This window comes from Dromaius novaehollandiae, chromosome W (assembly GCF_036370855.1).
Source record: "Dromaius novaehollandiae isolate bDroNov1 chromosome W, bDroNov1.hap1, whole genome shotgun sequence".
NCBI lineage: Eukaryota > Metazoa > Chordata > Aves > Casuariiformes > Dromaiidae > Dromaius > Dromaius novaehollandiae.
Window position 1 is genome coordinate 50,278,244 of NC_088130.1, and position 26,653 is coordinate 50,304,896.

At 38.8% G+C, this 26,653-nt stretch overlaps 2 long non-coding RNA genes across 3 annotated transcripts; both read left to right on the plus strand.

Annotated features, from left to right (window-relative positions):
* Positions 1 to 2,764: 2,764 nt before the first annotated feature.
* Positions 2,765 to 16,349, plus strand: LOC135324177 (uncharacterized). 2 transcript variants are annotated; one of them, XR_010385532.1, is made up of 8 exons: positions 2,765 to 2,904; positions 4,808 to 4,931; positions 5,372 to 5,537; positions 5,810 to 5,944; positions 7,738 to 7,927; positions 12,717 to 12,844; positions 13,461 to 13,634; positions 14,306 to 16,349. It is a non-coding gene; the product is annotated as an uncharacterized LOC135324177 (long non-coding RNA). The 2 variants fall into 2 exon arrangements; XR_010385533.1 differs by lacking the exon at positions 5,810 to 5,944 and having other exon boundaries at positions 2,769 to 2,904.
* A 689-nt stretch (positions 16,350 to 17,038) lies between these two features.
* LOC135324178 (uncharacterized) lies at positions 17,039 to 26,019 on the plus strand. Its single transcript, XR_010385534.1, has 4 exons — positions 17,039 to 17,835; positions 17,958 to 18,682; positions 22,662 to 22,821; positions 23,498 to 26,019. It is a non-coding gene; the product is annotated as an uncharacterized LOC135324178 (long non-coding RNA).
* The last annotated feature ends 634 nt before the right edge of the window (positions 26,020 to 26,653 follow it).

Sequence of the window (26,653 nt, forward strand, 5' to 3'; positions counted from 1 at the left end):
AAACTTTTTTTTTAAGCAAACTGAAGAAAAAGTTGAGGTAATCTCATCACCATCTACAACTGTCTATCAGCAAGAGCAGAAACACTTTAAAAGGAGAAGACATATTGGGATCTAATGGTAGAAAAAGAAGTTAGACATACTAAGGCTTATGCAAATTTTTAAATGTGAGAGTAATTATTAAAATATGGTCAATCCACCCTCCTCTAGATAAACACTGGATCACATTTTCAAATTTGAAATTTTCTTCAAATTTTCACTTCAAATTTTATGTCTTGACACAGGATTTAGTGGGTAAAGGTTCTAGTAATGTTTTCTCTCTGCAACATCTGTTACTAATGAATCAATCAATAGTTGTTATTCTCACAGTCATGCTCATGTTCTTAAATACACTAGTTTTCTTTGGATCAATCGAAATTTGAATAATGTGCTTCTTAGTCCTCAAACTGTCTAGATTATGCAGCTTTCTCAACCTCAGTCATGTTGTACACAGGGCTTTTTAAGATTTTTTTTGCCAGGACTCCTAGGCTCCAGAGTATTTCAGAGGTGCTGGAGTTTACCAATAACTTATTCAGTTGCCTCTGATCTAAACAGTTATTTCTAGCATATTGCTGTAAAATAGGAAGGAAGAGCACATGCTCATTTTTGAAGGTACACATTTTCTGCTTTTGGTGTCTACAGTCTTGATTTATAAATCCTGGTATATAACCCTTAAAATCAGCATCTTGCATTGAGATTCCTGGACACTTAAGTATCTGAGAGACAAATGGCAAGAATTTCAAGACGGAAAAGTAGCTAGGAGGTGTTGCTTACTAGGAAAGATTTAAGTGCTGAATGACAGCTAATGGAGAAGGAGGGAGATCTGGGAACAGGAAGCCACCCAGCTAGGTACATTTTTTGAATAAAAATGGAAGGACATCTCAGGTCACCAAATCTGTTCCCTTGCTTTATTTGTTTCAATAAACTGACATCAGTAACGTTAAGTTTTGGAAGGATCATGCTGGAGATCACAGAAATAATGCTTATACCAAATGCTAGTATGTGTCTCTATGGGTATATAACATCTATTCTTGTTAGGCTCTGTTACTCTGTATTTTGCATATTTGCTTATTTAACACCGCAGTTTAATGCACTGTGCATTGAAGCAATCCTCAGTAATGTTAATGACAGACTCCAGCACAGCAGTGTTTATTTCTAAAAACAACAAAGATGTTGGCATGGTAATTTTCTATTATTTCAACTGCAAGGCTAATCAGAATTAGTCTGATTACTTTCAGCTTCTCTCCCTTCCCCTCCTCCACCTCCTCCCCACTCACAGTGATTCACTTCTGATCATCATGCACTACTGCAGGAATTCACTTGGCGAGATCTGTCCTATGGGCTTTAGTTTGCTTGCCGAGAATGCCTTTTATTGAAATACAGTTTATTTAGCATTTGGTACTAAAAGGTGGTCATGATTAACAGCAAAGTTGCATCCGCAGAACATTTAGAAGATTCTAGAATCCCAACAGTGTACTTATTGAAAAGCCCTTAAAAATATTAGGTTAGGAATATCATAGCCATGCAGAGCATGTTGACCACGCTAAACGAAGCATCTTGCAAAAACTAGATCTTCAAAAAATAATTTTACGGCAAAAAAGATGAAAAATGAAACTGAAAAAGATACAAAGACACACAGAACATCTAGTCACCGCAGATATAAATTTTGGAAAGCTATTTTTCAAATCTGGGAACAGAGATTACAATGACTGGGTACATAAAGATGTTAGAGCAGAATGTATGGTCTGAAAGGAGTGCAAGACTTTTTCTGTTTGTTTTTTTTTGTTGTTTATGCTTGCTGTCTTTGTTTTGTGGGCCAAACTGTCCCCAGGACTTGCAATTTAATGTTATTTATTTAGGGGATACTATGCATTGACATAAAAAAGACTTGGCAGTTGTATAGAACGAACAGTAGTAGTTTTAATTTACAGCAAAGAATAGGCTGTGTAGTAAGATAATGCCTGTATCTGATATTGCAATGTTTATTTTGTTCCACTAAAATACTATAATTCTGTTTGTTCAGTGTATTTGCCAACAATTTTTATTTTGAATGCAGTCTGATATACCCAGCCCCTCACGTGTAATTTTGGTAACAAGAACCATATTGAATTATGAACTAGAAGTGTTGCATCTATTTATTACATCTAAATATGTAGTATGACCCTGCAAGCATCTGAATTTTCAGTGTCTTTTTGCTAGTATTAGCCTAATTCTTCTTTCTTCTCCCCAAAGCTTTATGTTCAACACACAGAATAGTCATCTATTAATGCAGAATATCTCCTGTGCACAGAAAAGATTGCTTTCATCTTCCTCACTATGTATCCAGAGATACAGGACACTCTTAGAATTGCACAGGCAAACTATTTTGCTACTAGAAATGCCATTTCTTGCTTTTTGTCCTCTCTCTCATTTCTTCACCCTCTTTATTCCTATAGATCTCCAACTCAACCTGTCAATCCCAATAGTTTTCCTCTAGCTTATTTTTAAAATGAATCACTTGTTCATTTTTCCCTCTGCCATTTTAGCAGTAGTAAACAAAAGAAAAACATGAAACAAAATTGCCTTTCCTCTTGATCTCATCTTCTAACCATGCTCCTTGACTCTGCTTTCTTCTCAAAATAATTACGACTTTCCTCTGCCTTGATGGTATTGTTTCTACTCAAATTCTTTGTGTTTTCCCTTTATTCTAAGGACTGGCCAAAGCTGAACCCTCACCCACGCAGTACTGATTTGCCATTGGATGAAGAGAATGAGACTTCTGGACTGCTGTTTTTCTCCTCCTGTTGCAGGCTCTGCTGCCCCCGGGACCCACGCAGACTAATCGACAGATGAGTCAGATGCTGAACTGGTTCTGCACAGAAAGTCTAGGTGAGCTGTAACCGTGAATTTGATTTTGGTAATAAAAATATTAGGGTATTTCTTGTGGTTTAAATCTTTTACTGTAAAGGTTAGGTTTTCTTTTAGGGTGGAAATTACAGCAAAATAAGTATTAAGAACTGGATTTGCTAGAGATGGAAACTGATTAGCTCCGAAGAAATGAAGGGAAGGAGTGAAAGCTACCAAAGACCAGCTGCAACAAGCCACTGGTTATTTTCTCCCTCATCCAGACTGTATTTGCTCTTTTCTCAGATTCTTTAACTTAAGTCTAGCTGTTGCCAAAGCAGCATTTTTTGCTTTTTCCAGCTGCAAGTGTGGGCTTTCTAGCACCGTTATCAAGTATGGAATAAGGCAGCTCCAACATTCCTCTGAACTGATTAATCAGGCTTACAATCCAGGTAGCAAAAAAGTAACCTTCATTTGATTAGCATCCAGTGTAACTAATAACATCTGCACCATGTCATTTTTTATTTCCCTCTCTATTTCTTGTGTTGATGGTCTCTTGCCCACTAAAGCATTTATAACTGTGTAGTTATATTTTGTTTGCATCTTGTTAATATTTTGATAGCCCAAGCAGAACACTATATCTTTGACTTCATCAGCGAACAACACAGGTTGTTACCCACAAATATTATCTTAGCTCCAGAGTCAGGCTTTATTTTAAAAGAATCCTGCAGCTACTCAGTCTCAGCTTTCCTAATTCTCCATATATGACCCCATCTGAAGCCTCTAGATCTCCTTTGTGATTATTGAGTAAAATTTGAAGAACAGTGGTGTACTGTTAAATTTCTGGGTAAAATTTTAAATTAAAAAGATCACATTTTTTATTTAAGAATAAATATGTTAATTTCTGTCTTTATTAAGTCTGCCCTTTGTAGAAGATTTCTCATTTATTTTAGGCACTGTGACATTTCACGTCTTTTTTCTTTTTTTTTCTTTTTCTTTTTTTCTTTTTTTTTTTTCCCTGTCAATATCAAGATGTTCTATCTCCTTAAACCAAGGAATGTGGTTCTGGAGGATTCTGAATGTCCCAGGGTGTAGGGTGCCCTGAGTGCTCGCAACATACTGCCCATTACAGTTGAGCATAAATGCTCAGTTTAAATTGGAGCAGAAAAAAGTTCAAAAGGTAAAAGAAGAATGTACTCTGTGATTTCTTGGCAGTGGGAGGTGAAGTGCACGCATTCATATTAAGCAAGTGATTGCAGAATGGAAGCTGATCTGTGCTCAGTAAAACTAACATAAAAAATCCTGGCAGTGCAATCCAGGGCTGCTTCATGCATGACTTCTGCAAATTACTACATTTTAAAGAAGTATGTGCTCTGAACTAAATTGTGCCACCTGTCAGCTAGCCCAGGACCAAATCTCCTTTTTCACTGCATCATAGCAAGAGTATATACAAATCCTACAAAAGCTCTGTATAGGATTGATTATTTAGAAACTTTTTTGAGGGCCAATTCACACCAGACTTCCAAGAGAGCAAGTCAAAGTTGTTGAAACACAAGTGGTGATTTACTTCAAGTTCCTGCCTAAAAAAAACCCAGATGCATTCTAAAACATTTCTATGGACCATGAGTGTCCCTGCGTTGCAAGGAGACCCCCCCCCCCCCCCCCCCCCGCCAAGGTCACTCTCAGGGAGGAAAAAAGTTTAAGATTCATTGCAGATACCAATGCAAGTTGAGTATTCCAGCCCCCAGCTTGAGACTACCCCATCCTCAGTGGTACATGATGCTTTGAAAATTGATACCACGGAGGACTGAGGATGGGGAGATTGTCTGTAGTATCTTTGTGTGTGTTTCAGTCTGTTTTGTGTTTCTTCTCCAAAGAGGAGAGCTTTAAATTTCATTTTGTGGTCAAAAAAAATGTAGCTTTCATTTTTATGTAACTTTGACTCTAGGATTTGGGGCTTAAGGAACGCCACTTCTCAAAACATTCATTACTGTCAGTATTGCAAGCTGTAGCTCTTAAAGAACAATAAGCAAACAACAAAAGGACACAGCATGGATCACTTGGCTAAAGATGTAAGTATGCCTAAGATCATTAACAGTAACGTTAATGATCTCTGAAACAATCAGAAGTGAACTTTTTTATTACCAAACAGCTTGGAAAATATTTCTCAGCAGTATCAGGTTTCAATTTGCTAGTATGTTTATTAATTTCATTAAAGGAATTCCTAGTAGCACTGCAATATTTTTATAGATGTAATATGAAGAGCTGGTTGGAATATATTCACCAAACTTTTCTGTTGAAATATGCTATTTCATTCAGTCAAAAATGTTTTGCTCACAGATATTGATTTACAAGTTTTTGACAGCATGATTTCTGCAGCTGACTTTCTGGATGCTGCAAGAAAGAGAGACTGTTTTCATACTTTAAGAAAAAAGCTTATGTTTTTAACAATTGTTACATTTTCTGTTAGAATTTTAGCATAAATACATGATCATTTTTGTGTTTATTCCAGGGCTGAATGAAGATAAATAAAAAAAGTCAAGGTTATGACAAAACAGAACAGCCATTTCCATATTCATTTTTATTAATACAAAATGAGGCCAAGTCTTGCTTTTAAAAGGATCTGTAATTTCAAGAATCGTATGGAAAACTAAGAGGTCAAAACAGCTATAGAACAGGTACTGATAATGTACATGCCCATTTAAATCATCTAATGCAGTTTGCTCTCGTCAATATATACCAGATCTAAATGTACACAGAGTGGTTATGGGATACAACAGCAATGTGGATTTGTCGGCACAACAAATATGTATCAAATATCGCAGCTGTTAATAAGCGTAAATGGCAAAATGCAGTATGAAATTTAAGCTTTTTCCTCAAGAAAGCCAATACCAATTTTGCTACGGTATGATTTGTATGGGCTATAATTATCCCAGTCTTTGATTTATAGCATGAAGTTCAAGGATTGCACTGCTTAAAGAACAAAGATGTTTTGGCCCTAACACCTGGAGACTGCATGTAAGCTTTTGGGTTTGCTGGCTTCACTAATTACCATGGCTGTTACGAGAGTAAAGCATGAATATAGGTAAGTATTTGCTGTCTGCTCTGACAGAAGCATCAGTAAAGGAAAACAGTTGTTGGTTACATACTAGATTTCACTAAAACTTCTCCCAGTCCTCTTGATGTTACTGAAAGTGGAAATTGTATTAAAAGGGTCTGAAAAACAGAAGAACTGGTTTGATTTCTACTGCCTCCTTTGATTTTAGAAACAAACGTTAAAGAAAATGTGTTTCTTTGCACTGTTACCCTTTCTCCTGAATTTCAGTTATTGTGCTAATTGTGTCTTCTCCTCCTCCTTGAGGTAGTTCCTCTTCAAAATAATTCCCCTTCCACCCTGTTCCTCCCCCTCACATCATAGATCTGCTCTGAATAATAAACATTTGCATACATGCAATCTGTGTATCCCAAACAGTGGTAAGATGACACTGAACTAGAAAGCACCTAAGTAAAATAGAGAGCATGTACCTCAGCAGCCACAGAGGGAGTCTTGACTAAATAGGCTGCATAAGGGAGTGCACATGTACCTATGATGGGGCTCACAGCTCTGCAGCCATCAAAAACAGCTGGCCGACATCCTGGTCAAGTTGGACCATGATGAAAGAAAAATAAGTAAGTTTGACTTTTGGCTTAAATGACCTGTTAAGTAGTCCATTCAAGCAGCACTGGAAGGCAGCAGCAATGAAAATGATCCTATACATTTGTACCTTACAGCAGAACAATTTTCTAGAAGAGATGCTTTAGTGGGCAAAGAGCAATAATTTACTCAAGAAAGTCCTAGCAGGAGATCAGACTAGATGATCACAACGGTGTCTCCTGGCTATAAAAGCTGAGCTATATTTTAAAGGACTCTAAAACAGACAGTGCTAATAAGATACCGAATAAGGCTTTGCGGGATTGTTTTCTGAGCATAAGGCTTTGGAAAGCTGTCAAACACTTGAAAACATAGGAATAAATATACTCCTCCTCCGTTATTTTTAGGCACTTCTCAGATTCTTTAGTAATAAAAAGTATGTGCCTTGGTATGTGCTCAGCCTGTGCCAAGTATTGTATAAGGCAATGGCAGAGCACGTTCCTGCAAAATAACTTGGCCAGTCACATGCAATTACTTCAGATGAGCTGAGAAAATGTAAATTCATTAGAAAAAATTCTCATCCACACCATTAATTTCTTGAATTGATGGAATGTGAGAAATTCAACAAATAGCTTTCACACCTGGTCATACTCTCTTGGTTTTTCTTGTAAGGAAAGTTGCAATGCAGTTGGCATTAGCTGCCTGTTTCAGGATGCCTGTCGATATTCACCCCAATTAAAAAAATAGTTAGCTATATTAGCGTTCTATAAATATACTGCTGAGTCAGTTCATTGGCAGAAATATTCGCAAAAGCCAGTGGTTTAAGTGAACACTGAAGATTATTTGCAGGAAACTGTTGATTTTAAATGCACTTAAAATTGTTTTTTCAGCCTGAATCCTGTCCTGATCTACCCAGTGAACAGAAGAAAAGAAATCTAGTTATTTCCAAGCAAGGCTCAGGTTTTCAGTATCAATTACTTGCTGCAAATTGTTTATGATTAGTCACAGAAGTTATTCAATACACAATGTAAAATCTTGGAATAATTATGAGATTCTCTAAGCCCACTCATAAAGTTAAAGGCAAAATTCAGTGGCTAGGAGTATGTGCTGTGAATATTGTAAGTTCCCAAAGAACATATTCTAGCTATGAATCATTGAATGAAGTTATATTTAATAGGATTAAAATTAAAATTTATTTTATTGCCTGGCAAATATACCTGTCATTTTATCTTGATTTGTCATTGCAGGGATCAAAGGGGAGTTGCTTTTTTTGTTGTGTATGAACAGAGGACGTGGCCTGGAACAGAAGGTAGAAGTGGTATATAATAGAGGCTTACCATCTTCTCATTGGAGACAGCAGCATAACAGCACTTTCACTCTGTTTTCTCTGCCACTGTGAATATGGTTCTTTACTTTGGGACAAAATTTGGCTCTACGGTGAGTGAGAGTTTCTTTCGTTTTGGCTGTTTATAGACTTCAACAAAACAAGAATTTAAGCTGGAGTCCCTATCCCTGGATGTTACCTCATTTTGTTACTGCTGCTTCTCTACACTTCCTCCGTCCTCTCTTCTCTGTGGTAATTTTTCTTTTTGTCTCTTTGTTCTTTTTTCACACTTTCATCCCGTTTTGTACATGCTTTCTTTAAGCCCTGCGATGTGCCTGGGCTGTGGCTGTAGGTGACAGTGAAACCGAATCTGCTCCAGAGAGAGCTTCTTGTGCAGGTTGGAAGAGCCTTCCCAGAAGCCTGCAACTTAGCATGAGCCCCTGCGCTGTCCCTCCGCATGCCGGCTGTGCAAACCGCACGGCTTCAGGGCACTCGTTTAGGCTAGCCGTCCTCCAAAATGCCTGGGTGTGCCCGGGACGTGCCCTGCCTCTATCGCATCAGCCTGCACCCAGAGTCTGCTGGTTTTACCCTCACTTACCCACAGAACTGAACAAAGCAAAGGTTTATGCATATCTAAAGTAGCGGTTCCACGTTATATGTTTTCGGAGAAAAGAAAGGGTTGCAGACTAAATAAGACCTAAGTTGCCATCCAGCCTGCACCTCGCAGGGTCCCTCCTGCGCTGTTCCCCTGTTGAGCTCCTTCCGGCCTTACAGCGCACGTGTGCCAGCAACGCCGCTGGCGGTGCGTGCGTGCAGAGGCAGGCAGCATTTCCGAGGCCTTTTCTACCCTCAAAACTACAGAATGAAGTTTAGCCAGGAAGGGTAATCTTTAACCCAACTTCCCGTGCGTAGCTAGTGCAGAGCCTCTCCAAAACGTGGTGGTATGTTACGCACCACGTATGCAACAATGTCCAGGCACAGCCGAGTCAAATTGGGAAGGGGTCATATATAACCACCTACCTTCACCTGTACTCTAAAAACACCATTCTGCTTCACTCTTCTTCAATATGCTTATTTTTGTACCAGTTATATACAGTGAAGGTGAAATGGGATTTCAATTATTTATCAAAAGCAGAGTTTGTAATTTACCTTTGTCCCTGAACTGCCACAGTATTGAGGGAGTTCATTTAAATTAATTCCAAATCAGATGTTTTATTTTATAAAAGCTAGAAATTAGCTGAGAAAGACAGCTGTCCTCTGCATAATAAGGGACAGACTGATGAAAAAATCTTTCAGTCACCATGGGATGCTGATAAAAGAAGTCACTCATGATTGTGCTATGAAATCAAGAATATTGTTGTATGGTTGTTACCTAATTTATATAGTCAAAGATCAGATGTTGCTGACACTGCCAAAGAAATCAAACAAGTTCTATTATTAGGAATCCAGTTCATTAATAAGAGGCCTATCTCATTAAAAAGAGATCTATCATTTTATTTTCCTTTCAAATGTTAACATTAGTTTTAACAACATTTGTAAAATCTGAGGAGTGCTGTGTCTTTGTGCAGTCATAAAAAGTGATATTCAAAATGTGACTTCCAAGGAGCATTTATTCCACAAGAGAAAATAATTGCTTTTTAGTGTTTCTACCTTATTACCAACTTCAAAAAGTTTCAAATTTCATGACATTTTCCATGTTTTATTTAGCATAGGTGAAATTCTGGACTTCAAGGTTTACACTTCAAGGTGAACTTCTAATTCAGAGTTTTTGTTTGAATTCATCTTTATTGTCTGAGGACCTGTTCAAGTGCTGGAGGCTCAGTTCAAGCTATGTTATCTCTTCTGCGTTGTTTCTGGCCCCTTCACAGAGCACTCCTCTAGTTATTGTGCTCTCTACAGGCAACTATCCTAGCGTCCCTTCCTACACTCTTTCCCCTTTGCTTGCTACCCATTATACTTTGAGAATTTAAGTGCTGTAGCTCCCATTGCAGCTTCCTTTCTCTCCCCTGCCATGACAAATAAGCGTGCAAATCAAATGATAATTGTACTGTCATTTTTTTCTTATTTAAAAACTTTCCATTACATATTCTAGAAGAAAAAATTTGTAGTACTCTGAAACCTTATATCTCCCATAAGGTATCTGAAAAATTGTATCCTTTCGGCAGCAATTGCCTCTTGCATAGAGAACTGAGGGAGCGAGGAGGAAAGTGTTCAAGCATCTGCCTGAAGTTGAGCTGTATCTTCTGCCTTTTGTTTTCTCACTGTATTCATTTTTCACTCTAATTCCAAGGGTCTCGTGCCTGTACACCAAATGGTTTAGTTACTAGAATTTGGATTATGTGGAACTGAGGAGCCAAGGTCTGCAGTTCTAGGTAGTGGTCTTCCCTTTCTATGAGAAAAATAAATGGCCTAAAGGAAGAGAGGTAGAGAACTGATGGTATGTGATAAGAAAAATCAAATCTCTCTATCCATGCACTCACTCATGGAAGTTCACGGTATGTAGTTACATCCTGCTTCCTACTAGTTTCCATTACTCTCTTATATCTAGACTCCACTTGATCAGAATTCATTCCCAACAAAGACTACAACTTTTTACAGGGTAACCTTTAAAAAAAAAAAGAGGAGGGAGGTCCTTACTTAATATTTAGCAAAATTGCAAGTGGCTAAAACAACCCCAGAAAATGATCAAATTCCCATCCTGATAACATCAAAATTTATGACTTATGGCAAAGAAGTGTCTCTCTAGTGTCCAACATCTAACTAAAAGCATAGTGGTTAGTTTTAGCCTGAGAAGAAACTGTAGTAATGAACTCAGAACAGAATACATTGTGGCATTAAAGCTTTTTCATGATTCTTTTCTTTCCTACTACAAACCAAATCCTATCTCTAAAACCGCTTTTTAAGTCTTTTTCTGTTAGAAACTAATTAAATTTAGAAGATGTAGTTATTAAGTGCTGTGTGTGCTTTTAGAGACTGAGTTAAGCAAGAAAGCCAATAATTTGAAGTGAGGCAATTTTCAAGAACAGTGTTAATTCAGTTTTCACTGAGAACTGTGGGAAATAAATGCCAAAAGGATCAGCTCTTGGAAAAATAACCTTCACGGAAACCGGTTAACTCTGCTGCTCCATGGAAGCCTTTATCATACTTTCACATTGTCGTGCCCTGTGAATCTTCCACACTGCTCTTTGTAGCTCTCCCTGGAGGGAGATGGTTGATGCTGTACAACCTATGTGATGGATATATGACAATACTGTGTGTAGCTTCATTTGCACCCACAACGCTTGACAGCATGAGGTGACATGAAGTAGCCTGCTCTATTCTGCTCTGGATGAAATTGTGTGAGATGAAAGGAAATTGTGGCTATTGTGGCTAGAATGAATTTACATCTGTCGCAGGGAGTAGAGGTGAGGTGCCTTACCAGGTGGGTCTGTCTTGCATCTCTGATGTGGTAGATTGACTTGACTCAATGACTGCCAACTGCATTTCAGTGCTGACAGGCTTCCAGCTCTCAGGAATAATAGCAGTGATAGCAAGGGCAGAAAGCTAACCTAATACTCTTATCCATCTACTTTTGTGTCTCTTCAGCATCAGTTGAGTATGGATAAGAAAAGTTATTTAAATAGAGATGTCTTATAGGCCAAAAGCCTGATTCTGAATACCTAGGAACTATTGGGACCTGCATTCAGATTTCCAAGTCAGACATATTACTGATAAACTGCACTTAGTTTCCAAATTCTTTATATGTTTGGTCAGGCTAAGTATGGGTGCCCCTTGTCTGAAGCATTAAGTACTGGTTAAATGTAGGCAAATAACATTTTTTTCATTTCATTGATCACACTGCTTAAGGAGGGTAAAAAGAGCAAGAAATCAGGGAAAAGAACATTTAAGGTAAAAAGAATTTGGGATAGTCATGGTAGTGATGGGAAAATAATTACAGATGAACAGGAAATGTTTAAAATAAAATTTCTTTTTAAAAAGAAAAATGCTGAAATATGGTGTTCTGGTTTTTTAGAAATAGACTTTGCCAGAAGCTATCACTGAATTGACCCATATCTCTAAATTATTGCAGCCCTTCCAAAATAACTGTTCTATTAATTTACTGTATAAAATTATGACCCTCAGTTTTAGTACTGACCATTTGCCAAGGTAACACATTAAATCTAGTTACAGTTTGATAGTGTGGTACTCTGTGCTTTGTCAGTGTGTCTATTCCACTTTACGCACTGAAGTCCATGCTTTGATTACAATATTTTTTATTCTAAAAGTTACTTAGGATTTGTGAAGATTGCCTGTTTTTTTTTGTTTGTGTTTGTTTGACTTTGCTTTTTGCCATTCTTTTTTTTCAGTAGCTTTCATAAAATGGTCAAATTCACCTGGAAACATACAGGGACTCCAGAATGGTACCACAGCTTTGCACCTAAGAGAATTTATGCTTATAGGTTACTAGAACATTTTTCAATACCCCATTTATAATTGAGACAAAGGTTAGTAAACTTGTTTGCTATAGTGGGCCTCATTCTGTTGCCTTACACCACCATCATGTCCTTTAGTTTAGTCAGTCTTGTTTTATACCAGCGTACACCTTACCTAAACTCAATGATCCACCACAGCCATTAGATCAAAATGCAAGACTTTATAGTGAACTGTGAAAATGTTTTTCTAGAACTAGTGAGTAGATTCTGTGCAACAATTGTTGGTGGCAAGTACCGAATATTGGAAATCTCTGCATTACTTCCATGAACATTACACATGCCTCAGCTTACTAAAGCGCATGGCAGCAAGTCATTATAAGCTGTGGGAGGATGCAGGGAAACGCCAGTACAGAGAAGCTATCTTCAGTGAGAAGTAACACAGGGTCCACAAGCAGCATGGAAACTACTAACTAAAAATGCCTCTTGTTAGGCTTAACCCAAAGTAAATGCAGTACTCCAGGACTGAAGACCTGGCCTGGGCAGCTAACAGACAACATAATCAAGACAAGAGTTCCTGACACAGAGACTGAGAAAATGATTCCAGGCTTCTCTGTTTAGGTAAGTATCATGTATATCGTCCTTCTTCCTTTCTTTAACTTTTCTGACCATGATTCTCCTGTTGATTAAACAGCATTTTCTAGCAAAGAGGTTGCAGTGAGTCTCCACAGACATTTTCTGATCACAAGGTTCCCAAAAGAGAAAGTCCCTTAAGGCAACAAAGTCAAACTGGCCCTCCAAAAAGAGCAAGAAACAGTAGTGCTGAAGCTGAGAAATGCAGGACTGGAAAGGTGAAGGAGCCCAGCTCCTCTTTGAGCCTGTCATTGAGATAACCCTTTGAGTCCAGCAAAGGCTTTAGGATACTTGCCCTGGACAAGAGAGAAAAGGGCTGCACTTACGATACATTCAAACAGCCAGTCCCTTTGTTTTTAATTTCAAGCCCAATCAAGAAAAACAAAGATGTAATTTCCTAATATGCTGGCATTGTGAAAGTTGTCTTTCCCCAGACTTACCTTTTCCTGTCTCAGTGCAGTTCACTGCTTCTGCATTAAGGCAGCCTGGTGGGTGTGCAATAAAGCAGACTGCTGAAGTGATCCAAGTTTAAAATGCATTCCTCCTCCTCTCCTCCCCCTTTTCTGTATTTTTTGGAGGGAGAGTTATTTTTCATCTCATTCAGTTGACAGTGTGGCCCCAAGTAAATGTCAGCCCAACGGATGGCGAGGGATCCCTTTGCTGCTGACCTAGCATGCTGCGAGACTGTGGCCTGGGGAAAGCTGAGAGAAGCAGTTCAGCCAGCGCAGATGTTCTCTGAGCACTCAGCTCCAAGAGTCAAGAACGCACCAAAGCAGACGTAAGTGAACAGTGGTGACACAAGCTGTATTATACAATACAGTTTGAAGTAAGTCATGGTTTTCTAGGATGAGAGACTTTGCTTTCTGATCCAATTAATCTTTGGACAGAAATCAGGAATGGAACATTTAATACCCCAAAAGTGAATGTTAGGGGTTGTATAGTAAGGGACTCTTTTGGAACCTTAAAAACAAAAGAAAACACCAACCATTTGGTGAGTTCTTTTTAAAGTCTCCTAAATGACCTAAAAATACAAGTCAGTCTTACTGATTTTTGGAAGGCTCTATTTTCTAAATATCACTGGGCCCAAATCCAATACAACATGTGGGTTCCTGACTTCTCATTTAAATTGGTGGAATTCTGTTCATTTCAGTTGTACACTAAGAGCCTAAATACTCAGGATTTTCCAAAGCACTGGGGTCCAAATCCTACTACTTTAGTAAAGAACTGCAAGATCAAAGCCTTTTAAGTGTTACAGTGTTATTCCACGTGCCACTAGGGAAGAAAATAAGCTTTCAGCTCAGTACCGCTGGTGTATGCTACTAGGAATCTGTTTGCACGGTGAAATACACTATCAAGAGTATTCTGCAACAGTTCTGTTGTTTTCAGTTATTTGCTTATGCTTACGTCAATGATTAATGCATACTATTATTTACTTATGTATTTCTTCAGTGACAGGTAGTTTCCTATGCAGTAATGGCAAATCGGGGGAAAAAAAAAAAAAAGAAAATCTACTGAGTGAAGTTGGGTAAGAAATACTTTTCACATTCGATGATCTTACTTGCAATTTCAAATATTGTTTTGGTTATCTTGAACAAAGTGAAGGTTTTCTGAAGATTTTAAAAGGCAAGTGTGATTGGGTGGTGGCTAGGCAATCTTCTAGAATGTATCTGACGCAGTTTCAAATCACTGTTTCGCATCAATCTAATGCAGGGGGTTGACAATACAAAGGGGTGTCCTACCCACAAAATAATTGTGCAGATGTTCATTATGAGAATTTTCCCAATTTATATAGAGAATTAAATATTAGTGGGTCAGAACAGGACCCTGTATTCTACTAACAGTAGTCATGTGGGACAGTAAAACCTGAGTTTAAGTCCGTGCTTCAATTCAGCTACCATAGAGATAAGACAGCCTTCAGCCTCTGGGCTACTGGACTGGGCTATCCCAGTGGAGCAGTTCCATAGTTAGACATTAATTTGTGATGTTGCAGATTATCTGATCATGTTATGTTGCAGACTGGAGATCCTCCTCTGAGGCTTGTTCATTCTGAAGCAGAGTCGAGTCACCTAATGGAGACCGACACCCATACTAGGGCAGCTTGCTTGTCCTGCTAGCCTCCCTCTATAGTCGCTGGTGAAACAGGACTCCCAGGAAGGAAATTCAAAGATTTCCATTAGGTCCTGACTCTGAACTGATTTTGAGAGACTGAACTGACAGGACCATTAGGTCCTGACTTTGGAGGAGCCTCTTTCCCCATGGACTACACACAGACATGCTCGGACTCCTACCTGAGTCAGAGTGTGAACATGCCTCAGACTCCTATGACAAAATAACCAAAGCAGCTTGTCAAGGCACGCATGAAGGTGGCAAAAGTTTAAATCCTAATATGAATTAAAAAGACTGGGGACTTCTTCAATACCCCAGGTAAGTAAGTGCTAAATAGTAAATAGTATCTCTCTCTCTTTTGATCAGAAAGTCTATCCTATAATGCAGAAAACTCTTAACAAATGTGTTTGTTGTTAGAATAGACATGGCTCTCTGAAAAGCAACAGTGTCATTTTCCAAGGAAAAAATATTAAACAGACGTTTTTCCCACTTTTCACTATGGTTTGTTATACTCGTGAAATTTTACTCAGTCTACTCTGTCTTACCATGCATTTCACATCTCAGCTGAGCCTCATGACTTCTTAAGGGTCTTAAGAGTGAAATTCAGCATTCTGTCTCACTATTTTCCCCATATGTTTTGCTCTCTCTTTTTTCCCCTTTTTCTTCTCTTTCCTTTTCCTTTCATCCATCCTAGATTTTCTTTTTTTTTCTTTTTTGTTTTTCCACTATCTGCTTTAAAACTCAGGGCCAGATTGTGAGCAGTTGCTCACAGAAACATTCGCATTGTCGTTAGTAATAGCTAATGTGACTGCTCATTAGTGGTAGCTGTTCACAGTCTGGTCCATGTGATTTAGCTTTGTTTCCTTTGTAAGAAAAGCTACTGATTTTCTTTCTACAGCCCACATCACTCTTCAGCTTGTTATTCCTCCCCCAATTTTATATATATATATATATATATATATTTTATACACACACACACTCACCCCTGTGTGTTTATTCTCTTTCAATCTGTGTTAAATAAAATCTTAGGCATTCACACATGACAGTAAAATTCAGCTGAGCAAATACAGAGGATTATGTCTACAGTAGTCACAGTGAATTCCTTTTATGCTCAGTGTAGAGAAAGAGGCACTTGTAAGGCACAGTTCCTTTCATGAAAGTAAATTTCTAAAATGGGTCAGATGAATCCCATCTTTAGCATCTGTGGCTATCCCGAGAATCTGTAATGAATTATCTACCTCCATCATTAACATTTTTCCCTGATATTTCTTCTCATGAAAATGTAAACAAAAGGTGCCATAGGTACAGCTACATAGCTTATTATTCATGCTTTATTACTAAAGGTTAGCTGCCTTTGGTCTATTTTATTGAAGGTTCACACTTTCATACAGAGACTTTGTACCCTATGTAGCACACTCACACATTTATTGAGGATCACAATAGAAAAGACAGAGTTGTATGGTAACAGCTGTGTGTTCATGAAACCAGTCAAGAGGAAAGCATCCTTGTGTCCTACTCAGTGATGAAGAGCAAATGCAGTAAAAACAAACAGGTAGACATATCACATATATGGCTATGATAAGTCAGCTGTGGTAATATGTGCATAGCTGCTCTTTGCACAGAACTATCATCTTGGACCATAGTGAGTTGCTGTGCTATGAACAGTCTTTTTTAAAAAAAAAAAAAAAAAAAAAAAAAAAAAAGTAGTTACATTTGTATGAACAATATTCTTTTGTATTTTGAAATTCTAAACTTTTCAAAGATGACTCAAAAGCTGAAACACTCTAGCTAAAATCCAAATATTTTTATTCAGAACTCTTGGGTATTTCATTGGAGTTATGGTACAGAAGCTTCTTGTTCCTAGTCAGACTGCATTTCAAATGATGCCTCATAATCTTTCCTACAAGTAATATCTAGAAATGTGGATGAGACTTCCCGCTCCTGCTGCACTATGCAAGATGAAGCCCTGATGGGGAATCCAATGCGTGTGAGAGAACAAGGACATGTTGTAACTGAACAGTAGCTCTGATGAGTCACCACTGAAGCATCTCCAACTATCGTATTTCAATTTGGGGATGTTCTTTTTTTCACTTAAAAGAAGAAAAAAAGAAAGAAATTTCAAAAGATACTTTATTATACAGGCAAAACCTTAGTTCTCCATCAGAGACTATTCTGATTGTTCCATATGATTGTATTAAGCATCTCACCTGTAAGATTTTCTTCTTTTACAATTTTAGAAGAGCCTGTCCATACCCTGGAGGGAAAGGATAAGCAAAATAATGTCATAAGGGGTTGGCTTAAAACCCAAATCTGCTATCATATATTTGTCATCTGAGCATCAAAGAGTCTCTACTGACTCTTGTTACTGTGGGTTTTTTTGCTTTGGCACCTTGATAGGTAAAGAACCTGAAAGCGTTGCAACAGTGTGGAGAAGGTACTGGTATTATAACATGAATATTCAGTATTAGAAGTAGACTAAATACAATTGTCTTTTGCTCTCCATGCTGTCAGTGAAACCTGTCCTCACACAACTTCTATTAAATAGTTGGTAACACTGATAAAACATTAAAGCTACCTATGCGTTCCCCTCTAATTAGACTCAAAAGTAACAGTAAAACCCAATGTGTCAAGTACAGTAACAGCTGAAAAATGTCAACTTAGCCAATGTTTGTTTGTTACATTATTTGACAAAGACTACTTTGTTTTATTGAAACATCTCTACAAACTTCACAAACGTAGTTTGCCAAGTAGCTGAAAGAAGAGTCTGGCAATATTACCTGACAAGTGCCAAGCCTTCTCCCTCCTCTGAGTGGCCTGAGAGGCAGCATCGGCGCCGAGGGCAAAGGGGCCAGAATCAAAACTCACTGAACATGGTAGGAGTCTTTCTAGTCCTTGTACCAAACCCTTTACCCGGGACAGACTTTTCAGACTCACCTCCATAATCAGATGGAGAATCTTAAAAACACCTAAGTAAAACAATCTTTTCATATTTCAGGAGAAACACTTCATTAAGTGAAGGAACAACAACAGTAAGAAAACAGTTTCAGGAATATTTTCAGCAGTAAGTAGGAATTAGACATTTTGCAAGGAAAGGCTGAACTTTAACCAAGCCTTTATGTATAATTAGAACAGAAATGATTATTCTGTAGCCTCACAGACACCTACTTCATCTCTTGCTGTGTTTTCAGTCTTTTCTGTTCAACTGACTAATTAAAAGCCAGTTTTACAGCTGGTAGCTATAAACAGCATGACTACGAAAGAGCCAGATGTGTTCTTTAGTGCTCGATGCATCGTGAATTGTCAGCAGCTAAATGAGGACTCCTCACTTGGACAGATTAAAAAGTGTTTGTCTCTTCTGTGAGCTCAGATTTTACCAGCTTCAAAAATGCAAATCTGTGTATCATATCCTACTCTCCCTTCATGAAGAATGACCTGAGGGAATGTGAAAGTATGCCTGACCTACATATGATCCAGGTACCCAAGGGAATCTTTTCATTTTATCGTAATTAGGTCAGGATCCCATTAAGAATCCTCTGATACTTCTGCCTTCTCACATAATGTGCATTAAAAGACTTTTGGTCTGCATTTTTGGGTAAACAGGCTATTATTTGGTAAACTTAGCCTGAAAAGGCGGTGATGATGTTTTGGGTTTTTTTGGATTCAGGACTGGGAATTTGCTGTGCTAAAGACACACACTGCCATGAGCATCTCTGTCTCCAGGTAGGTTGTTGTCATAAATATAATTCTTTATAAATAGGATTTCATTTGCTCCTGAATTGAACTAGGTAGCTAACTAACTAGGTTCAGGTTCTGATGTTTTGCCAATGAATAAGCACTAAAACCCTGGAGACTATAGATTTGATACCCATCTTAAGACTGTACAGCAATTATGTAGCAAAATTTGTCCTTCTAGAATTCTAATGATGATGGTGAATAGAAACAGAAGGCATACTTCTATATTTATGTACAAAGGCAGCAGAGTACAAATAACTGCAATGCAAACTTGTACTGCTTAGCCCAGTGCTACTCCCCGGTCCCTCAGACCAACCCTCAGTGCTGTCCATCACCTGCTATCGTTCATTCTTCCACTTCATGACAAGATTGACAAGGAAGTTACCAATTTTTCCCTTTTGTGGTATAGACACTTTTCCCTCAGCAATGAGAATAAGACTGCAAGGGCATTTTATGCAGGTTAATAATGCTGCTCAAGACTTAAGTCTGTATCAGTTTGCCTCACTGAACATGGTGGGGTTTTCACTCACACCTTCTGCAAGAAAATAGTTTTAATTCTCTCTCTGATGGCAATATGCATTATGACACACAATCTAAAGTTGCATTCATCACCCTGCAATCACAGCATGCTGCCTTGCCAATCCTCCTCTTCGCTCCAACAGTGAGAATAAAAATGATAAAGCTTAGGAGTGAATCAGCCAGGAGTTACTCGGAAGGAATACTGCCAAAAAAATAAAACCTCTCTCTTCTGGCAGGTTTACCTGTGTTGGGAGTTACCTACCGGTGACTTTCTCTTGCTCCAGATCCAGCATGGTCAGCAAGCCCAGCAAAGCAAATGACACCTTATGTTTCAAATGGAAAAAATGGAAAATGACTGCAGCGAAACAAAGACAAATAGCCTAGGGAGTATTTTTATAACCTTTAAAACTGTTCCAATCCACTCTTCTCCATGAATATTTACTTGCACTTTTTTCCTAATAAATATGCCTTCCCACACTTGTCGTTATGCCACACAGAATCTCACAGCTCTTTTTTTAAACATATGGTCCTTTTGCTACCTACTCCAGCTCTAAAACTACATTTGGAAATGATGCATAAATACATCCTGTTTTTCTCGACTAGAAAAGTCACTCTGCTCAATGCTCTTCCTTATTAACACCTTTTCACTTGTTGGTGCAGTTGGAGGCAGGAGAGGAGATTTAACATTTTGGTTTCATATCAGTGTGAGAGGAGGGGTTTTGTTTTTTTTCTTTTTTTTCCTCCTCCCAAATGCCAAGATACATAATGCTCGTGTGTTAAAAATTCAGCTGCAGATCTCAATACTCCATCTGGGTCCCACCTCTATTTAAATACACCCCTAACATTTTAGCAACTAACAAAAGCAAAAATTAAAATGAGACACAGCAAAAGAGACCTTTACTGCCTCATCATATGATTATGCAATAAATTTAGTACCATTTAAAATAAATCTTCAGTAAAGCACAGAAGTGGTCAGGGGAGGAGTCTTTTCAGGATCTAGGGTTTTTTGGGTTTTTTTTAGTTATAGCAGCTCCTACTAATTATTATAATAGGTAATAGTTCACTATAAATATTTTTAAGGTAATTTACTTGATGAAATGCAGATTAGTGATTCATTAACCTTCTTTTGTCAAAAATCCTGTTTAGACCCTGGTTTAAAAGAGCTCTCGTCAAAAAAGACTAGAATAGCTCATCATTAAATATATGTATCACTCATCCCAGAGATCACTCTCTTGGCAAATAGGTGTCGGTACTTTCCCAACCAAACCAACTCCTTCATGGTGAAGCTTTGTATCACTGAATATCAGATCTGTGACTAGGACTGATGGTCGGGGTGGGGGGGGGCTATGCTCAGTTAAAGCTCATTATAGGATTCTTGTCTTTGCGTAATCCTACAGCCAACTGGAGAACCATGTTCCTGTTTTGCAGCTGGCATCCTCATTTCAGAATCATTACTGCCTCTGAGTGTTTTCATGAAATAGTGGTTTTAAAACTGGTGTGGCACGCACAAGAGCCTTTCCCTGACTCTGATCAAGTCTCTGTATGAGGACAAAGCCGGGGTCCAGCAGGGTGTTTCTATGAGATGCCCTGGAATCGTAAAGCACAGCCCTTCTTCCCTCTGTATCCGCAGCCTTCAGCATTCAAAAACCTTACCAAAATGAGCTCATTTCAGCAAAGCAGTTTGGCCTTGGCAGAATAGCTCTTTAAATAAAACTACATTTCTCTGGAAATGTTCTGGCCCCATAACTCCATTATAAGTAGGTTTGTTGCAATTTACAAAAACTTTTAAAATCTGTCATAACCACTGTATTGTAAATTTAAATGCAGAGAGGCATTTCAGCATTTTCTGTATTATCAGACACATTTTTCTGTAAATACAAATATTATTATACGTGGTAGCTCTCCTTTACCAACATGCCCTTGTGATACAGTGCAAAACCCATGTATCCACACTTTCTGTAGTGTAAGTTAATCAAAGTAAATTGCCTCCTACACACTATTTAGGGTCAGTTTCAGTAAAATTTCCATCCAGTTCCCAAGCTCCCTAGTCTCTTTCATCATCATTAAAAAGGTAAAAATATAATACACAATATAATCTGAGAAACAACTGTCACAAAGAACTGCTAACAGAATACCAAAATATTCAGGACTCAAGCACAGTAACTGAGCACAGGCAAAAATGTACAGAAATGCAATTAATATTATTTTGCATTCTTGAAATTTTGGAAAACTGTGTTTAAAACTTGGCTAAGTCACAGGATAGGGTTAAAGTTCTATACAAACAACCAAGGAATCAACTTTGGAGCTGGGAACCTGTTTCAAATCTTGTTTGGCATTGATAATGACTTTGTTCCTATAGGGGTACGGACGGAGACACGAACACACACCCTCATTCACGCACACACACACAGAGAGAGAGAAGCAAAATCGTTAAGGTCTACGTTACAGAAATCACAACTTACTAATAATAAGCAACAAAGAATAAACCATTAGAAATGTAAAAGGTGCCTAATATAGAAAACAACAACAACAAAAAAGTATTTTAATGGCTACATAAACTGCAGTAAGCATATCTCCTCTTGGAAATGGAAGACCTAGAATGCGTAAAGTCCAAGGCTTAGAAAGGCACTTTCTGCCTTTGATAATTTGTACTTAAACTAAAAAATGAGCATGCAGCCATGCCCTAGAAGTTTGTGATATATATCAGTTTTCCTTTCTGTGGTGCATCCTCACTTTAAAAAAAATTTTTTTTGGGGGGGGGGGGGGGGGGTTGCTTTAAAATGCTTTCCTGTTCCATTTCTTATAATGAACACTACCTCAAAAGTCCCCGTCAGTTCAGCAACTTGATGTTTCACAAGTCTGCAGGTTCGGTCAGTAATGGATAAGAGGCACTAACAAAGCCTCATACCAGGGGACTGAGACATTTCTGAAATAGCAGAAGCTGCCATTTTACTATTAGTAAAACTAGTAGGGAGTATTTTTTCATAGGGTTTTTAAATCTTACACTCTCACCTCTTAAGTTTCACAGATGCATATTCTACTGTCAGGTAGGATGTGACTTCTATGAGTCAATACTTCTGAAATGTATATTGCCTGATGTACATAACTACTGTACCTTCTAAACATTTGCTGACAACAGCATATTCTTTAAAGACATTATTGTGCCATTGTCTTGTATTTGTGGTTTCCCTGTGTGGCTCTCAAGAGCCAGTCTAATCCTAGGGCTAGAAAACAGAGGGACAGACACCTTTTTCCAAACACGTTAGTACTGATGCTCTGAATAATACCTGGTGAACATCTAAAGCAAAACTAGCTGCACTTCGTATTTGTATGCATAAGTTCTGTATTCTTGAAAATACCTGTGTAGTCATAACTTTAATACTCCTAAGAAGTGCATCAAAGACATTTTGACAAGTTATTTTCTAGCACTGCTAACAGTTATTTCCAGTTTCAGTTACTGTACTTCAGCAGAAAATAAAGGATGCTTTAAAAAATAAACCAGAAAAAATATACGCCTTAAAACATAAAATGCTTCTGGCATCATTAATGAAATGTCACACTGAAGACTAAATGGGCATCTAGATACCTGTGCTAATGAGCTGGAGAAGGTTAGTACTTTTCCATGGTGTTCTGCATTTGCGGGATGCTGAAGGGTCGTGTAGAGTTTACATGATATGCAAGAAGTGCAGGAAATTAATATGCTTTTGGAAAGCTACAAGCAATTTTCTAATAAGTGAGATTTAGTTGTCAGCATCCAGATGTACTTTTTCTACCTCTCTTCTAATACTGTATGTATTAGAGAGCAACAAATGTAAAAGATGTGTTTGCAAGACTTCCTCTTATAGCCTTACTGAACATCGTTATATCATACAGATATAAACTAATAAAGATGACATGATACCACACCAATAATATCGAACAGAGTGAGAGCCACTATCTAGCAGATAACCTAGCCTATGCAGTGGCTGGAACAAACTCAGACATAACAGCAGCAGCAATGCAAAAGAGAGCAGAGGTCGTATACTAGCTTAGTTCTCCAGTGGGCTTGGTTAAACATTGTAACAGACAAACTGTCTTGTTCACTTCAAAAAATTACCTGCAGGTTTCTTTTCTGCTGTGGTATCTGAGGCTGAAGTGGGCAGCTCCAATCCAGAAAACACATTATCAACCCTTGTTATAAAAATAAACCAAAGAAAACGTTGGCATTGGTTTTTGGCTAAGTACCCACAATTTTATTAGGTATTTCAGGAAAAGCAAGCTAATTTGTATGTTTTGTTTTCCCAGAAGTTATAAAAGTTGAAGATGAGATTAAAATGCAGCCTGTCCTAAGCCGTTGCCAAATTACCCTTCTTTTAACGTGTTGTTACAAAATACCCTAACAGCCTCTGCTGAACTTTTCACTTACATCAGAGGGCCATGGAGTCCACATTCATCCGCCTTCTAACCAAGGCTTACAGCACCTCACGCTTTTGAGCAAGACAACTTGCCATCGGAGCTGGAGCTCCTTGGGAACCCAGTCCCCTTTCGTGGGGAAGGCAGGCCTGCACCTGCCGCTTGTACTCTGCGGCCCAGGGAGAAGCAGCCTCTGCGTCCATTTAGACTCAAACTCTTCCCTCTCTTGCCAGACAAACCAAGGCCAAGTACCAAGCCAGCAGCCTAAGCAAATCCTATCGGATCGCACAGCTGGGAGGTTCTTGTCTTGTCTGCACAGGAAAGTCTGCAACAATTGCAAGAAACACTTTGCTTCTCAGCCAACATCCTGCCATCTCCATTTACCTGCCACTGCTCATGAATCCCTTGGAATTTTGCATTGCAAAAGCTGGCTCCAAGGAAAACATTCCCTTGTGCTCCCCAGTTTCCACAATAGTGTGAGTTTGTGTTTCACAAAAAGCAGTTGGGATAACAATTATGATGCTGTGAGCAACTCCTGAGGGTAAAAATGTCAGTTTTGCTGCATACTCCGCTGTTGCAGCTACCAGCACTGCTGTATTGCTCCCATACAAATACACACCACTTAATACACCATACAGATTTCACCACTTAATATCCAAACCTATGAAATAACGCCAGACTCTGAGCCCACGGCAGAGTGCCATGGACCAAACAGCAAAAAGGAGGGAGGGCTGCGGCTCACAACCAAACTGTCCTGTACCCACACTCACACACTGAAGCTGAATAGAAGACAGAGGAAAGAGGGACGAATAAGTCTGATATAAGATGGAGGTATCAGACTTACATGAGAGAAGGGCAACTGGTGAAATCATTCTCCTGGATGAAGTTGATTTCAAAGACCTGTGAATACTTCTTGTTGATGGGCTGTAGCACCAGGTCTTGAAGTCTGACCAGAGGAGTGGAAGGAGCTGCTCATATTGCTGATTGAAGCCTTTTGAATTAGAACTGAGATCTGGTGCTTCTGGAAGCGTGAGAGTCACCACAGGGAAACACAAGCCTTCGCTCAAATGCCATGCAAGGAAAAAAAAAAAAAAACAACTGACAGGCCAGTGCTGGAACAGGCCAGGCCCTAAGCACCTGGTAACACCATCTTACCTGAACAAATATCCCTGCATAGGACACAGATGCCACACTCTCATTTGCCTCCCTCCCAGCCTGCACACATCCATGGAACAAACCCAGCTTAAACAAGCTTCCTGTGCACATGCAAGACAGCAGGTCACAGATGGATAAAAATCAGCAAGAGGAGAATAGACAATGAGACAAAGTCAAACAGATTCTCTCTTATTTTTGTTCACAGTTTCTGTCCCCCAATCTTCCACTAGTGCGCTCCAAGATGAAACCGAGACCTGGTTCTGAGGACACTCTGCTCCAGGGCGCCAGTGTGTATAAGCCTGTGCTGTGTCTGGCTCTCTGCACACCGCTTCCAACACTGTCCCAGAAGGCCAAGCGACCAAGCACCACTATCTTACCGTCCTACAGCCCAGTACATGTAACATAACTTTAACACATTACTATGAAAACACTACTCTGGTGGGCTGTGATGCAGATCTTACAGTATTGCAGATACTTTGAACTGGAAAAAAAAAAAAAAAAAAAAAAAACCTAAACACAAAACATTAATAATGATACCTTAGATCTCATAAAAGACTCAAACCAATCATTAGGCAGTTTTGTCAATCTGTAGAAGGCAGAGGGAGCCCTGAGCAATACAAGCAGCCATCCTTACCACTTAAATGGAGGCCAGGGATCAATTCCTCAGATGTTTGTTGTTAGCAACGTAAATACTACTGGTCAACAAGTTTTCTAACAAGGTCAGTTATGTTGCTAAGCTAGTCTTTTTGGAATAAAAACTGAACCTCTGGGGCTTTGTGGTCAGACTCAGAGCAGAGATTAATATTCATAATCTTCCTGTATCAGCCTCACCATGCACAAGTAAAGGCTGAATTAAGCCAGTGTCAAACACATCCAAAATCCCTCTGCTGCAATGCTGGTGACAACAATGCAAAGCATCCTTGGAGAAATTACTCTAAACCACTGTATGCTGACACAGCCCTAGCATGGCCTAACCCAAGACAGCTCTTTCACACTCGGAAAGCAGACAGAGTTCCTCTTAGCCTGTCACTTGCCTCCTACATCTGCAATTATCTGTCATCTTCACTGCTTCCATTTTAGTGTTACCGGCAATTTCTCTCCGAGTGTTTGTTGCAACACTAACCCATTGTTCCCAGCAAATTTTTTTTTCTTGATATAAAGGCAAGGTAATTCTACTTTTGTTGTTGTATTGTACATTCTCATAACTATCTAAACACTCAGTAACCAATAAAGCACTCATTAGAGGGAAATTAATTCTATTCTGTTTGTTGTTGCTTTTCTTCTTTGACGGGTTTTGTTTGCAAGAGGAAAAAAACACATGCCAATACTGAAAAAAACTCCATTGGTAAAGGCATATATAAGTACTTATTTTTTCATTCTGCCTGTTTCTATGTGCTACAAGATTCTAGAAGAATAATCTCATATTCCACTTTTTGTTGCTGAATGGCTTCATTTCCAACAACCCCCTACTTGCATTTCACTCTGAAGCCCAGTTTTATTATCCAGGTGCGGATAGGCAAAGTGATGTGTAAATTATTCTGAATCAGAATGAAACTGTTTTTTTTTTTCCCCACTCAGACATGTGGATGTGGAAGTGGACAGAAAGATTTCCATAGAACAGCAAGAATAGTTGTTAAGCCATTTTAACTAAATTGCTGCAATTACCTAAAGTGACCCAGAAGAGCTCTGCCCCTCCCCCTGTGATTTAATAGGGATGCTGCATTCACAGCATGTAAATAAGCACTTGTTTAAATATTTCCAGTGCAGCACTCTCACTATTGGCTGTCAGTAAACTTTGTTTCACGTGCATGACAGAAACCACAGAAGACATTGAACACCAAGGAGAGAACACCCCACCACCACCATGCGAACACAAAGCTAAGAGAAAGCTAA